Here is a 14,852-nt window from a genome sequence, read left to right as displayed (position 1 = left end):
ACGACCTTGGGTATCTTGCTGGGGTTGGTCGACCAGGGCCAAAGGCTGATGTGGCGCGTGTCCGTCATGGTGACCGAGCGCGCATCCATCTGATCCAGAGCGCAGGTCCGCCCGATGACGCGCTCGACGATGGAAGGCGTCCAGACGTAGGCCGGGACCCCGTCCAGGTGAAGACGGGCGCGAAACGGCATTGCCGCGCCGAGTGCATGCGCAAGGGGGCGCCATGGCCTGATAAAGATGTGGGTGCCGTCATCCATCTTGAGTCTGCCTTTGTCAAGGGCAGCGGAGCACATCTCCTTGCGCTCAAATTTGAGAAGGAATTCCTCCGGGTAGTGGCTGTTGACGACCACGTCGTGGCGGCGGAGGCGAAGGCGTTCGCGCAGGAGCCGCTCCACCACAGCAGGGGTAAGCCGGCGCGGCGCATCGGTGGCCCAAGCGATGGCCGCCGTCTGCTACCAGGACCTTCTGTCGCGGTCGATGTCGAAAGTGGCGGCGATGATGCAGGTGTCCTCGTCTGGCCTGGACTCCGGTGCTCCGAGGCCGTGCTGAGCCATGGTGATAGAGGAAGACACGGGGTCGCGGCGAGCGGGGGCGACGACCTCAGCCCAGGAGCGACCGTCTCCCGGTCTGCTTGACGGATATTCATACATCGTGAATATGTTCAAAATTGGACCCCTACATTTACGATAGAAAAAACTCAAGAAACTTCTCAAAAAAGATTGAAACCTGATGTTTAAGAAAATGTTTGGGATCCTACAAAATGTGAAAAGAAGGAAATATTCTAGGGTAGTTGTAAAAGCAAAATTTCTATGGAAATCTTGTAAAAATCCTGCGTTCCAAATGTCTCCTTAAAGGTCAAGTGGTCAACAACATGCAATGGGAACAAAAATCCACATCAATTCATGCGTCAAATGTATTAATTATATTATGATACTTACATTAATACCAATAGACATTGTGTAATTGTACAACAATCATATGCATTTTTTGCATTGGAAGAAAATAATAATCATAATCTCCAATTGTCATGACCACATTTTGCTGCATCACCAACATACACTATCACTCTCATTTTCATGAAATCGTGAACAATTTTTGAAAATCATGAACATTTTTTTAAACTCATAAACATACCTCAAGTCGTGAACATTTTTCAAATCCATGAACATTTCTACAGATTTTTGAACTCTAAAATGAAGAACATTTCTTGAATTCATGAACATTTTATAGTATTTCCAAACATTTTTTTAGAATTGTGAACATTTTTAATACAATTTTCATGAATAGGCGAACATTTCTAGAATCGATGAACATTTTCTTGGAAATTGGTGGAACAAATTTTCAAATTCACGAACATTGTTCTGTTTAACGAACATTTTTAGCAATGCATGGAAATTTTTGAATCAGCGAACATTTCATGAATTAATAAACTATTTTGCATGTCGCAAACAGTTTTTTAATTTTTAGGATATTTTTCAGTTCATGAACATTTTTTGAATTGGCGAAATTTTGTTCCAGTTGATGAATGTTTTTTAATACGCAAACTTGTTAAAAATCATCCTCATTTTTTTATTTTCTGAAAATTTATTTTCAAAATTGTGAACTTTTTTGAATGTACGAATATTTTTTAAAAATTGTGAAAAGTTTTTGAATATGTGAACATTTTTCAAAATTCTCATTTGCTTAATTTCCGGAACTTTTTTTAAGTCCCAAATTATTGGAAGTAGAAAAAAGATGGAAAAGGAAAACTAAAACTAAAACGTGAACTATAAAAAAGGCCGCCCGAACATGGGCCGGCCCAAAGAGGCGTCCTGCATCTTCTCCCAGCGCGGAGAGCCCAGTGTAAGAGGTCCTTACTGGATGGGCCGGCCCAGGCGGGTATTCTCCTGTGTCAAACGTTTTTTTTATCACTTGTAGGTGGCATTGGTGGGTAATATTTTGCAACTTTGAGGCAATTTACATGACGTACCGCCAGAAGTAATAGCCCCTTTATTATTATTTTTCGCAAAAAAAGAAACGTTATCTACACATTAAATTGGACTGCACGTTAATTTCAAAAAAACAGGGGGACTTTTTTGCAAAAAGGACAGCGACGTACGACCAGAAGCGATCGGTGGTTTATTAGTAGGCAAAGATTATTATTATTATTATTAATTATATATATATATTATAGGTATAGATATTATTAAGCCAAATACGCCTTAAAATAGCCAAATACTTATACTCATACAAATCTGTGTGAAAATATACTAGAAACAATTCCCACATCAATCCATGGTTTGGTTATTAACATTATAGAAAAAAACCCGTGCATTGCAACAGGAGGAGAAAATACCGCACGGCCCTAACTAAATGACCATGACTCAAGATCCCAATAGATCTTCCCAAGGTCTCTCTCTCTCGGCTTAAGATGAGAAATCTGTTTTTTTTTTCGACGAAGCTTTGCCGGGGCGTGCATGCATGGTTATCGATGGTTTCTTTCATCTTCAATTTGGCTTTGCTGAGGTTTTCATTTGCAATCCGGGTTGGTGTCGGTATGAAATAGATGGATCATGCACTATTGATTAAGGTTGTACCCTAAATAGTATTTGTTTTTAAAATAACAGGTAAAATAACATCATGTTTATATTCTACAGATTTTTCTAATCAAATTTCATATATAACATGTTTAAATTGGAGTTACCGTTTAAAAGATATATGTATTTTTTTAAAGTACTATTTGTTGTAGATGGACTGCGGGTTAATTACAAAAAGGCAGGGTTTTTTCGTATTAAACGGAAAAAACACAACGTTTTCTCTCAGTTAATGGTGGAGTACATGTTATTTATCAAAAAAGGAGGGGGTTTCATGTAAAACTATAAAAAAATGTTCTTTTTCTCACTTAAAGGTGAATGGCAGGTTAATATCCAGAAAAGAGAGGTAATTTTCTTTAAAAATGCGTGACGGACAGTTAAAATCACTAATCCCTTTATAGTAGGTATAGATTAACCGACACATCTATTAGACTAATATAAAAAGACCCAAAGGGACAGATTCAATTAATCTCGGCCATCAAACCATGTCAACCCAACGACTTAGATTGCTCCAATGTCGAGCACTCAACATGTTTAGCATCCAATTAATATCATACTAAATATGAATATTTGTGCTAATCACATAAGTAACATATATCCTGCCTAAATGCTAAAAAAACATATATCCTGCCTAATATGAACATGCAATTTACACGCAATTGATATCCTTCCTAATATAAACGAGGTATTAATTTTCTCGCTAATATTAACGTGCATTGCTACTATTGTGCAAGTTATAGCTACAGTTCTGAGGATATACGCAAGCAAGAGCGGAAAATCATGGTCTTCAGAAGACATACTAGGGGCAATGGAATCCACTCCTTTACCTGCTCCTTTTCCAGCATAGTCAAATTGTCTTTCATAGTAATCCATACCATCATATAATGCATGCGAGCAAAAACAGTTTGGAATAAGAGTATTACCATAAGCTAGTAACCAAGTGAGTTAACCTACCGAACATTGCCAAGACAGGAATTTTGTTGGATTATATTATTTGAAAATTTTATAGTTGAACATGTCACTTGCAGCAAATTAACATCTCACCATCGACATCAATATTGTCTCACTAGTAGAAAACAGGGCACTTGTCCCGATTCCAGAGGGTCTTTAGTCTCGGTTCTACAACCGGGACAAAACGATCGGGACTAAAGCCCCTCACTTTTAGTCCCAGTTGGCTTACAAACTGGGACTAAAGGAGCTCCACGTGGCCGCTGTGGGGCGCCCAGGCAGGAGGACCTTTAGTCCCGGTTGGTAACATCGACCGGGACTAAAAGGCAGCCACGCGTCAGCAACTCCCAGGCGCTGGTTTTTTTGAGGGATTTTTATTTCTGTGCCCCTGGTTCCTTAGTTCTACTCATTCATCCCCACGCTCTTAACTTGTGCTCACTTTTCCCCACTCCCTTGCCCAAAACCCTCAGAAGTGGTCACAGCGGACGTTGCCGTCGGGTCAATGGCTTGACTGTTAACTCTGACGAGTGGGGCCGCGTAGGACCGAGTCCACATTTTGACCGTTACGTGCTAACTAGTGGGGCCGCGAAACTGACACGCACTGTAACCTGAACCAGATCGAGTCGTTTCCGCGCTGCCTCCTCCGCCGCCATCGTGCCGCCTTTGCTACCATCGTGCCGCCTCCGCCATCGTCGTGCCGCCTCCGCCGCATCTACCCTCTCACCCCATCTAGGATTAGGAAGCGATGTCGGGGGTGGGGGGGCACCCCGTCGGGCCCATCGACCGTGGAGATGATTGGGTCAAATCAGAGGCGGATAATTCATGGATTCCACCCGGGTAAGCATCGTTTTCCTCTCGAATTGATTAGGAGATCCGTAAATTAGGCTGTCTTTGACCACCGTTGGCGCGAATCAGTGCAATTTATCTGAATTTTTTTGGCCTAACTGCACTTTTTTATCTTATTTCAATTGAATAGGGTTGATCCTGCACTTGCATTTCGGTTGGCGGTTAGAATGGAAACTAGCGAGCTGCGTGGAACTAAACTGTGTCTCATTTCTGAATTTTTCTATCCTAAAATGATAGAAACCAACGTTTGGTTATGTACTTCGGGGATTTTTGTTAAGATCCGCAAAGTTGATTTTGGTCCCACGCTCCTAGCCTCCCACGCTCCTGCGCTCGCCGGCGGCAACTCTGGCCCCGGCGCCCACCCTCCCCGGCGCCGGCCACCCTCCATGCCCCCCCCCCCCCCGCCGTCCGCCGTGGGACGCTCTCGCGAGGTCCGTTGGTTGGAGTCGAGCCCCTCCTCGGGCGGCTTCGCAGACTCGGCCATGTCCTACCAACAAGCCCTTTGCCGGTTGCCTGTGCCTTCACCGACCGCCTCCCCCCATCCCGCGCCTGTGTCGCCCTCCTCCCCGTCGCCCACGTCCCCGGCCCCGCGCCCTCGCCGCAGGTCGCGCGCCGCACGCTCCGCTCTGAGATCTGCCGGACGGACGTCGCGCCCGCCCCGGGCGACGGCTGACTGGTGGCCCGGGGCAAGAAGCGCCCGCGTCCGCGCAGCCCTCCCCGTCGCTAGCGCCGCGGCACCGGTGAGCCATCCCGCCAGCGGACGTCTTGGCTCCGCGAGGGGGAGTGTCCCCGCTGCTTCAGCACCGAGCATCCGCGCTCCGAGTGCCGTCGCGACATCCGCTGCATGCGCTGCTGGTTCTTCGGGCACAAGGCCAAGGTGTGCACCGCCGGCCTCTCATCTGCCTCCTCCTTCTCCGACGGGTCCGTCCCGCCCCCGCAGCAGCACCGCGTCTCTCCGGGCGATTCGGCTCGCTCCCTCCCTACTGCGTCGATCCCGCCCGGTGATCCCGGTGCTGGCTCCGCGGCCACCACCCGCACCTCGTCGGGGCTGCGCACGCCCGTGTCCTCTGGGCTATTGGCCTGGCCGTCCGCGCCTACCTCCAGCTCCTTCCTCACCGGCGCCACGGCCGCTACCCGCTCCTCCTCGAGCCTGCCGACGCCCGTGTCCTCCGGGCCGGCGGCTCCCTCGCGCTTAGTGTCGCCAGTGGGCTCTGCCTCCTCCCAAGCCACCTCGTTTTCTGGGCACCCGATGCGCTGTCCGACAGCCGCAATCTGCTACCTGCCGTGGTCTGCCGAGGTTATCGCCGCGGAGCGCGCTCTCCTCGTCACCGTGGCTGGCTGTCGCTCAGGCGTGTTTGGCGACGAGGTCGCCGCCGTCCTCTGCTCCCAGTTCGGGCTCACTGCGAACGACTTCTCGGTTCACCGGCACGCGCCCGAGGATTTCCTGGTCAGGTTCCTCGACCCCGCACAGCGCCGCCGTGTCGCTCTTGCCGGCTGCGCGCTCACGCGGTGCTTTCGCCTCATATTCCACCCCTGGGGCCGCATGGCCTATTCCGAGCCAGTGACTGCGCGCTTCCTCCTATCCATTGAGCTCTACGGCATCCCCGACCACGCGTGGCTGTGTTCCTCCGCCGAGATCCTGCTCTCGCCTTTCTGCAAGGTGGAGAACCTCGCTCCCGAGACGCGAAACATGTCTGACATGTCCGTCTTCAAGCTCACTGCCTGGATGATCAATCCCGACGCCATCCCGCTCACCGTCGAGCTCCTCCTTCCTGATGACGATGCGGTGCTGCCTGAGGCTGACCCCGATTGTGCGGAACGGCTCGCCCGGTTCCCTGTTTGCATCCACGCCGCGGAGTATGTCGACTTCCGCCGCCCCTGCCGCCGCCACCCCCGCCGCCGGAGTCCGATGAACCCGGCCACGCGCCCGACTCCCCGCCTCTCCCCCCTCGCTGGCCGCAGCACCACGTGTTCCCCCCAGCCAGTGGCAGCACGGCTCACCCGCCAAGTGACAGGCGCCGCCGTCGGGATCACGCGCCCCCGCCGTGCCGGTCCTGGGCTGGCATCCTTGGGGCCGACCCCGGCACCGTGGCTGACGTCGAGCGGATCCCCGCTCGCGTGTGATTGGGCGCACCTACCGATTCGGTGCTGGCCCTGGCCCAGCACGAGTCGCCCGGTGCGCGTGTCCTACCGCCAGCTGCCGAGTGTGGATTGGCCGCCCTGGATTTGAACGGCGCGGGGGTTGTGGCCTCTCCCTCGCCCCAAGACTGCTGCCAGCCTTCCAGCGCACGCGCTGATCCCGTGGCCCCGCCCATGCACGTCGCTCCAACCGCATGCGACTGATCCGTGGCCCTGCCTATGCACGTCGCTCCAACCGCGCCTGACGCGCCAACCCCGCTGCTCGAGTTCCCTGCCCAACGGGTGGCTGCTGACAACTACCCTGGGGACGAATCTTCCCGCGAGCCCACCTGCGATACGACTGTGGCCTCGGATCCCATGCTTGACCAACCCGCGACCGAGCCAGTCCCGGTGACCGAGCCCGATGCGACTCCCGATCCTTCGGCTTGCCCTCCAAATCCTCCTGGCCCCACACATGTCGACACTGCTGCTTCGCCGAGCCCCACTGACCGCCCGCGCGCGCTAGACGTCCTATTGGCTGGTGGTGGCCCACCATCAGGTGAGACGCCCATGCATGACCGTTCGTCTGCCGTGGATGTTTTCATGTGCGCGTCGGCCTATTCGCCACCACCTAGTGCTGCTCCCTCCCCGGCCGCGCTTGTAGATATGGATGGCAACACTCACTCCCTGGCTGCGTTCGTGGACGTGCTCTCCGTCCGTTCCCAGCCTCTTCTTGCTGCACAGCCGCAGCGCTGTCGTCGTGAGCTGCCTGCCGACTTCACACCTCGCTAGAGTTTTAGGATTGCCAAAGCTGACCAGGGCCTTGACTCCGAGATGAAAGAGAAGCGGGGTCTTCTACGCCGCCTCGGGCTGATCAAGGATGACAACGTACCCATCCCGCATGAGATGCTAGACAAATATGCTCTCCTTTTCGAGAAGCCTTTGGCGGAGGACGTGGTCGAGGCTTGTGCCGATTTCTTTGGATGGCACCTCCCTGGGCGTGCACGGGCCGAGGCCTCGGGCTCCCGTGCAACGCCTCGCCTCATTGAGGCTTAGCTAGCCTGCTTTCCGCTCTCTCAACGCCCCCTTCTTTGTTAATGGATTGCAACCCTAAGATCATCTTCTGGAATGTTCGCGGCCTCAATTCCGGTGCCAAACATACGGCCATCCGCAGCGTGATCTCCGCTGCCGCTCCCACCATCGTGTGCTTGCAGGAGACAAAGCTATCTCATATCACGGACTCGATCGTCCTTGATACCCTAGGCACCTTATTTGAGGACTTCTACTTCCTCCCCGCCACCGGCACACGTGGTGACGTGCTTCTTGCATGGCGCAGATCCCATGTCTCCCTCTCTAATCCATATATTAGCGAGCACCATATCACTTCTCTGGTTTCCCCCGTCGGCGGGGCCGACCATTGGTGGCTCACCGGCGTTTACGGCCCCAAAGATGATGAGGCCAAACTCGACTTCCTTGCCGACCTCCACGATGTGCGTGAGTCGAGCATTGGGCCTTGTCTCCTTGGCGGAGACTTCAACATGATCACTTCGGCTGCCGACAAAAATACCCTGAACCTGAACCATTGCGTCATGAGCAGATTTCGGCACTTCATTGCAGATGAGGAGCTCCGAGATATGTACTTGCACGGGCGCCGCTACACTTGGTCCAGTGAGCGTGACACGCCTACCCTCGTGCGGAATGATCAGATCCTTTGCACGTCTGGATGGGAGATTGCCCACCCGTGTTGCCTTCTACATTGTCTCTCCTCCGTGCTGTCCGACCACTACCCGTTGGTTGCTGATTGCGCTGCTCGTCCTGCTGGGGTGCGCCGATTCCACTTCGAGTGTTTCTGGCCGAAGCTTGACGAATTTCACGACACAGTCTCGGAGGCGTGGAACTCGACTCCCCCGGAGGCAGATCCCTTCCGGCGTATTGTTGCTCGCCTTAAGGCCACCGCGCGACACCTCCAGCGTTGGAGCGCACGCACTATAGGCGGCGTCTCGCTGCAAATGCAGGTTGCGCGGGAACGGATTGCCCGCCTCGATACCGCGCAAGACTTACGGCCACTCTCACAGACCGAGGTGTGGCTCAGGTGCAAGCTCAAGAGCGCTTACCTGGGGATGGCTTCCCTCGAGCGCTCCATCAAGCGCAAGCGATCACACCTATCTTGGTTCCGGGACTCCCCGCTATCCTACCTCAGCGTGCATGCCTCACGCCGGAAACAACGTAACCTAATCTCCTCCCTCCGCGTGGACGATCATTTGGTCACCGAGCACGCTGCCATGGCCGAAGCAGACTTCAACTACTTCTCTGATGTGCTTGGCTCTTCGGAAGAGCGCGCCTTCTCCCTGGACCAGTCCTTTTTGCGCACGACACCATTCGACCTATCTGACTTGGGAGCGCCTTTCACGGAGGACGAGATCTGGATGGCCATTAAAAGCCTACCGACTGGAAAGGCTCCTGGCCCGGATGGATTCACGGCCGAGTTTCTTCATGCCTGCTGGGATATCATCAAGCACGACATCTGTGAGGCATTCGACAAGCTCTATACCGCCAACGGGTATGGGTTCCAGAACCTAAATGAGGCGCTCCTCACTCTCCTACCCAAGCGGCCAGACGCCGCTGCCCTATCCGACTACCGCCCCATTAGCCTCATCCACCTCATTGCAAAACTCTTTGCAAAGGTGTTGTCCCTGTGGCTCGCTCCTCGACTCGGGACCATGGTTTCGACAAACCAGAGCGCTTTCATCGTCGGCCGATGTATTCACGACAACTTCCTGCTTGTTCAGCAGACGTCGCATCTTCTCCACAACCTCAAGGTGCCCCGCATGCTTCTGAAGCTTGATATCGCGCGGGCCTTCGACAGCGTCTCATGGCCCTTCCTCCTCGAGACTCTACAACACCTTGGCTTTGGCCAGCGTTGGCGCGACTGGATCTCGATACTTCTATCCACCGCCTCCACCCGAGTCATGCTCAACAGCCACCCGGGCCCCTCGATTGACCACGCCTGCGGCCTTCGCCAGGGCGACCCGGTTTCCCCGATGCTTTTCACCCTCGTCATCGACGTCCTCAACTCCATGCTCATCCGGGCCGTAGAGCTCGGCCTCATCCAGCGGCTGACCACGCGACACGCGGCCTCTAGCATCTCTCTTTATGCCGACGACGTTGTCATCTTCTGCCACCCTGACCACCATGACATCTCGGCCGTCCGTGAGCGGCTCCGGGTTTTTGGGGTGGCCTCCGGGCTACGCACCAACTATAACAAGTGCTCGACCACCCCCATCCAATGCAACGACGAGGACATCGCGAGCACCGCTTCCGAGATGCAATACCCGGTGAAGCAATTCCCAATTCAATACTTGGGACTCCCTCTGTCTATTCGCAAGCCGTCTACTACGAGCCTCATGCCGATCATCCACAAGCTAGAGCGTAAGCTTTCCACCTGGCGGGCCTCCCTCCTCTCTCTAGGCGACCGGCTCGCCCTCGTCTGCCATGTCTTATGTGCCATCCCCACGCACTTCCTCACCGCCATCGCCTTCAACCCCTCCATCCTCAAGAAGGCCAAACGTATCATCCGTGGCTTCCTATGGGCCGGGAGTGTAACACCCCGGATGTAACTTGCCATATTTGTAACTCCGACTCTTGCCCTTTTCGGCTATGTGCTATGTTATTCCCTCCGTGGTCGGGTTTTGTCTTTCGTTTTGTTTTTTGTTCATGTCATGCATTTTCATATCATGTCATCATGTGCATTGCATTTGCATACGTGTTCGTCTTATGCATCCGAGCATTTTCCCCATTGTCCGTTTTGCAATCCGGCGCTCCTATCTCCTCCGGTGCACCCCTCTTGTTTTCTTTCGTGAGCGGGTGTCAAACTTTCTCAGAATGGACCGAGGCTTGTCAAGTGGCCTTATTACACCACCCGGAGTCCACCGGTCAAGTTTCGTTCCATTTGGAGGTCGTTTGGTACTCCAACGGTTAACCGGGCATCCGCAAAGTCCATTTGAGTGTCCAGCAAACCCCCCCCTCTAAAACCAGCCCAAAACCCACCAAACTCTCTTCCATGCTCTAGGTCGTTCGATCACGATCGTGTGGGCGAAAACCGCACCTCATTTGGAGCCTCCTAGCTCCCTCTACCTATAAATATGTGGGCATCCCGAAATACAATCGCAGTCTAAACCCTAGCCTTCCCCCTCCTCGCGCCACCGGACGAAGTCGCCGCCGCCCGGACATGTCTGCCGCCCTCAGACGCCGCCCCCGCGCCAACCAGTGAACGCCGCGTGGCAAGCGCCGCCGCGCGCCGCCGCGCGCCCGCGAGGCCCGAGGCCGGCCCGCCCGTCCCCGCGCCGGGCCCGAGCGCCCCGCCTTCTCCTCACCACGCCGCCGCCGTGGTCCCGCGCCGCCGCCGCGCCGGGCGAGCTCTCCGGCCGCCGCCAGCCGTGGTCCCCTCCGCCCATGCCCGCCGTGCTCCGCCGCCCGTCGTCGTCCCGGCCGGCGCCGCCTCTCCCCAACGCGGCGCCCTGCTCCTCCATCCTCCGGCGACCCGCCGCCGTCGCCTCTCCTCTCCCGTAGCCCATCGGCGAGCTCGAGCTCCCTCGAGGATGGCCAGATCCCGATCCAGAGCTACAGTAACCGCTCGCGAGGTTGACTTTTCCCGAGTTCAAAAATTCCCAAGTCTTTGCATATTTACAGCAAGTACCCATGTTCATCGTTGCGTAACTCCTTGCATGTAGCTCCGATTCGCGCGTGTAATATGTCAAATTGTTCGTCTCGTGATGCTCTTGTTTTTGTTCAATTGCACCATGTTCATTAGAGGTCATCTTGATGCCCAAATCTCTGTTGGAAGAGGGCTAGTTGCTGTTATTCTCTGGTTCTTATCAGAACTTGGAGATTTGTCATTTTTGTATCATTAAATCTGTGCATCTTATGAGCATGAGCTCTACATGTGTTTTGAAGTATGCCATGCCATCTTTCCAGTGGTGTAGTCCATGTATTTTTGTGATCCCTGTGGTTACTAGCACAAGCATGCAAAGTTGGCCCCGTAATATTTCTGATTTCGGGGACTTAGTGATTTCTCCAAGTCCTCGTCTTCTGTTATTTTGTTGCCATGTAAACTTGATGCTACAGAGAGATCCATGCATATTTTGGAGATGTTCAGTAAGGATGTTTTGTATCTATAGTTGTAATTGATCCATTCCTGCAATTGTTTGCAATTATGGAGTGCCATAGCATGACTAAATCTTGCTCTACTTTTGCTATAAAATATTTCTGGCAGATTCTTAACATGATATGCAATTTTGCCTAGCTTATTGTAGTTGATCCATACATGCTATGCATTTGTTCTTGCCATGGTTAGCTACATAAATATTCCATCTTGCTGTAGGTATTCTTGGTTTGTAGTGAATTTCTCTGTAGTGAGTGCATCAAGCTCACAAAGAGGCCTACATATTATTATTTCTGCCATGCTCTGTTTTCTGCTAAGTCTGAAACCTGATAACGAAACTTGCTATGTTTACATGCTTTCCATCATTACTTCTGGTCCTTTTTGGCTTATGGTCAGTAAGGGACTTTTGTCATGTGCATTTAGTAGAACACTTCCACGCCTTGTTTTGCTATGTTAAGTTCCCGTAGCATGTTGATTTCGTGCTCTGAACATTGCTACCTGATGCTGTTTTCTGCCATGTCCAGTTTTTCACTAAGTCTGTGATCCTGTAATCTTTTGCACTTTTGCCATGCTTGTTTGAGCTTGATATGTTGTGATCTAGACGTAGCTCAGTGTTCATATTTTGTCAAGCATCTCCTGTAGATTACTTCCATGTGCTTTGTTTCTATGTTGGGGTGCTGTAGCATTGTTGCTTGTTGCATTTTAAGTGCTATCATGCTGTTAATCGCAGATACGTGTCATTCTTGTTTTGCTTGCCATTTGCAAACCGTGAATCCGATTCCGGCGATCTTTATATCGATTTCGACCGAAATCATCTCATCTTTCTAGTGGCATGCTTGGTTTGCCAAGTTACTGCCATGTTCATCATTTTTCCTTCCGGAGCACGCATATGCATCGCATATCATATCTCGCATATCATACATGTTTTGCATCATGTTGCTTGTGCATTTCTCGTGGTTGATTGTGGTTCCGTTTGTTTGTGTTCTTGCCTTGGGTAGAGCCGGGAGACGAGTTCGTGAACGAGGAACCTGTCGAGTACGCTTACGAGGATCAAGCTTTCGACAACTCTGAGAACCTTGCAGGCAAGATGACCACCCCTCGAAATCACTTCTATCTTTGCTTTGCTAGTTATTCGCTCTATTGCCATGCTCCGCTACCTATCACTTGCTATATCATGTCACCCATTTTGCCATGTCAGCCCCTAACCATCCTTTCCTAGCAAACCGTTGTTTGGCTATGTTACCGCTTTTGCTCAGCCCCTCTTATAGCGTTGCTAGTTGCAGGTGAAGTTGAAGTTGTTCCATGTTGGAACATGGATATGTTGGGATATCACAATATCTCTTATTTAATTAATGCATCTATATATTTTGGTAAAGGGTGGAAGGCTCGGCCTTATGCCTGGTGTTTTGTTCCACTCTTGCCGCCCTAGTTACTGTTATACCGGGATTATGTTCCTTGAGTTTGCGTTCCTTACGCGGTCGGGTGATTTATGGGACCCCCTTGACAGTTCGCCTTGAATAAAACTCCTCCAGCAAGGCCCAACTTTGGTTTTACCATTTGCCACCTAAGCCTTTTCCCCCGGGTTTTCGCGAGCCCGAGGGTCATCTTATTTTAACCCCCCGGGCCAGTGCTCCTTCGAGTTTTGGTCCGAACTGAGCAGACTGCGGGGCCACCTCCTGGAAACTCGAGGTCTGGTTTTACTCGTAGGATGTCTCATCCGGTGTGCCCTGAGAACGAGATATGTGCAGCTCCTATCGGGATTTGTCGGCACATTCGGGTGGCTTTGCTGGTCTTGTTTTACCATTGTCGAGATGTCTTGTAAACCGGGATTCCGAGACTGATCGGGTCTTTCCGGGAGAAGGTTTATCCTTCGTTGACCGTGAGAGCTTATGATGGGCTAAGTTGGGACACCCCTGCAGGGTACTATCTTTTGAAAGCCGTGCCCGCGGTTATGAGGCAGATGGGAATTTGTTAATGTCCGGTTGTAGATAACTTGTCACTTGACCCAATTAAAATACATCAACTGCGTGTGTAGCCGTGATGGTCTCTTCTCGGCGGAGTCCGGGAAGTGAACACGGACTGAGTTATGTATGACGTAAGTAGGGGTTCAGGATCACTTCTTGGTCATTGCTAGATGACGACCGTTCCGTTGCTTCTCTTCTCGCTCTCTTTTGCGCAAGTTAGCCACCATATATGCTTTTGCCGCTGCAGCTCCACCTTACTACACCTCCCTTTTCCTATAAGCTTAAATAGTCTTGATCTCGCGGGTGTGAGATTGCTGAGTCCCCGTGACTCACAGATTCTACCAAAACAGTTGCAGGTGCCGACGATGCCAGTGCAGATGATGGCGTCAATCTCAAGTGGGAGTTCGACGAGGAACGTGGTCGTTACTATGTGTCTTTTCCCGATGATCAGTAGTGGAGCCCAGTTGGGACGATCGGGGGTCTAGCATTTGGGGTTATCTTATTTTCATCTGGATTTTGGCCGTAGCCGGTCTATATGTTTGTATTTTGGATGATGTATGATTTATATATTCATGTATTGTGTGAAGTGGCGATTGTAAGCCAACTCTTTATCCCATTCTTGTTCATTACATGGGATTGTGTGAAGATGACCCTTCTTGCGACAAAACCACTATGCGGTTATGCCTCTAAGTCGTGCCTCGACACGTGAGAGATATAGCCGCATCGTGGGCGTTACAGGGAGTAAAGATGCCAAAGGCGGCCAATGCTTGGTCAACTAGCAGAGGCTGTGCAGCCCGCTTTCTCTCGGCGGCCTTCGCGTCCGTGTCCTGCAGCGCGCCGGCATTGCGCTGAGAAATCGCTGGCTATGGCTCAAGTACACCGACTCGTCGCGGCCATGGAGCTACCTACACATCCCCCAAGACCCTGCAGTCACGGCCATCTTCCGTGCTTCTACGACTTGGACACTCGGCGATGGCCGCACATGCATGTTCTGGAGCGATCACTGGATGAATGGCAGATCAGTTGCCGAGATCATGCCGCTCGTCCTCGCGCTTGTCACCCGGAGGCGGCGCAAGACCCGCACCGTACACGATGGCCTTCTCCAGCGCTCTTGGGTTCGCGACATCCAGGGTGCTCTGGGACCTGCTGCTCTCGTCCAGTATGTCCACCTCTGGCGCTGTGTGCATCACGTCACTATCACCGACTCCCCAGACTCCCTACATTGGCGTTGGACCACTTCCG

Source organism: Aegilops tauschii, chromosome 6 (genome assembly GCF_002575655.3).
Source record: "Aegilops tauschii subsp. strangulata cultivar AL8/78 chromosome 6, Aet v6.0, whole genome shotgun sequence".
Taxonomy (NCBI): domain Eukaryota; kingdom Viridiplantae; phylum Streptophyta; class Magnoliopsida; order Poales; family Poaceae; genus Aegilops; species Aegilops tauschii.
This window is presented reverse-complemented; position numbering follows the sequence as displayed.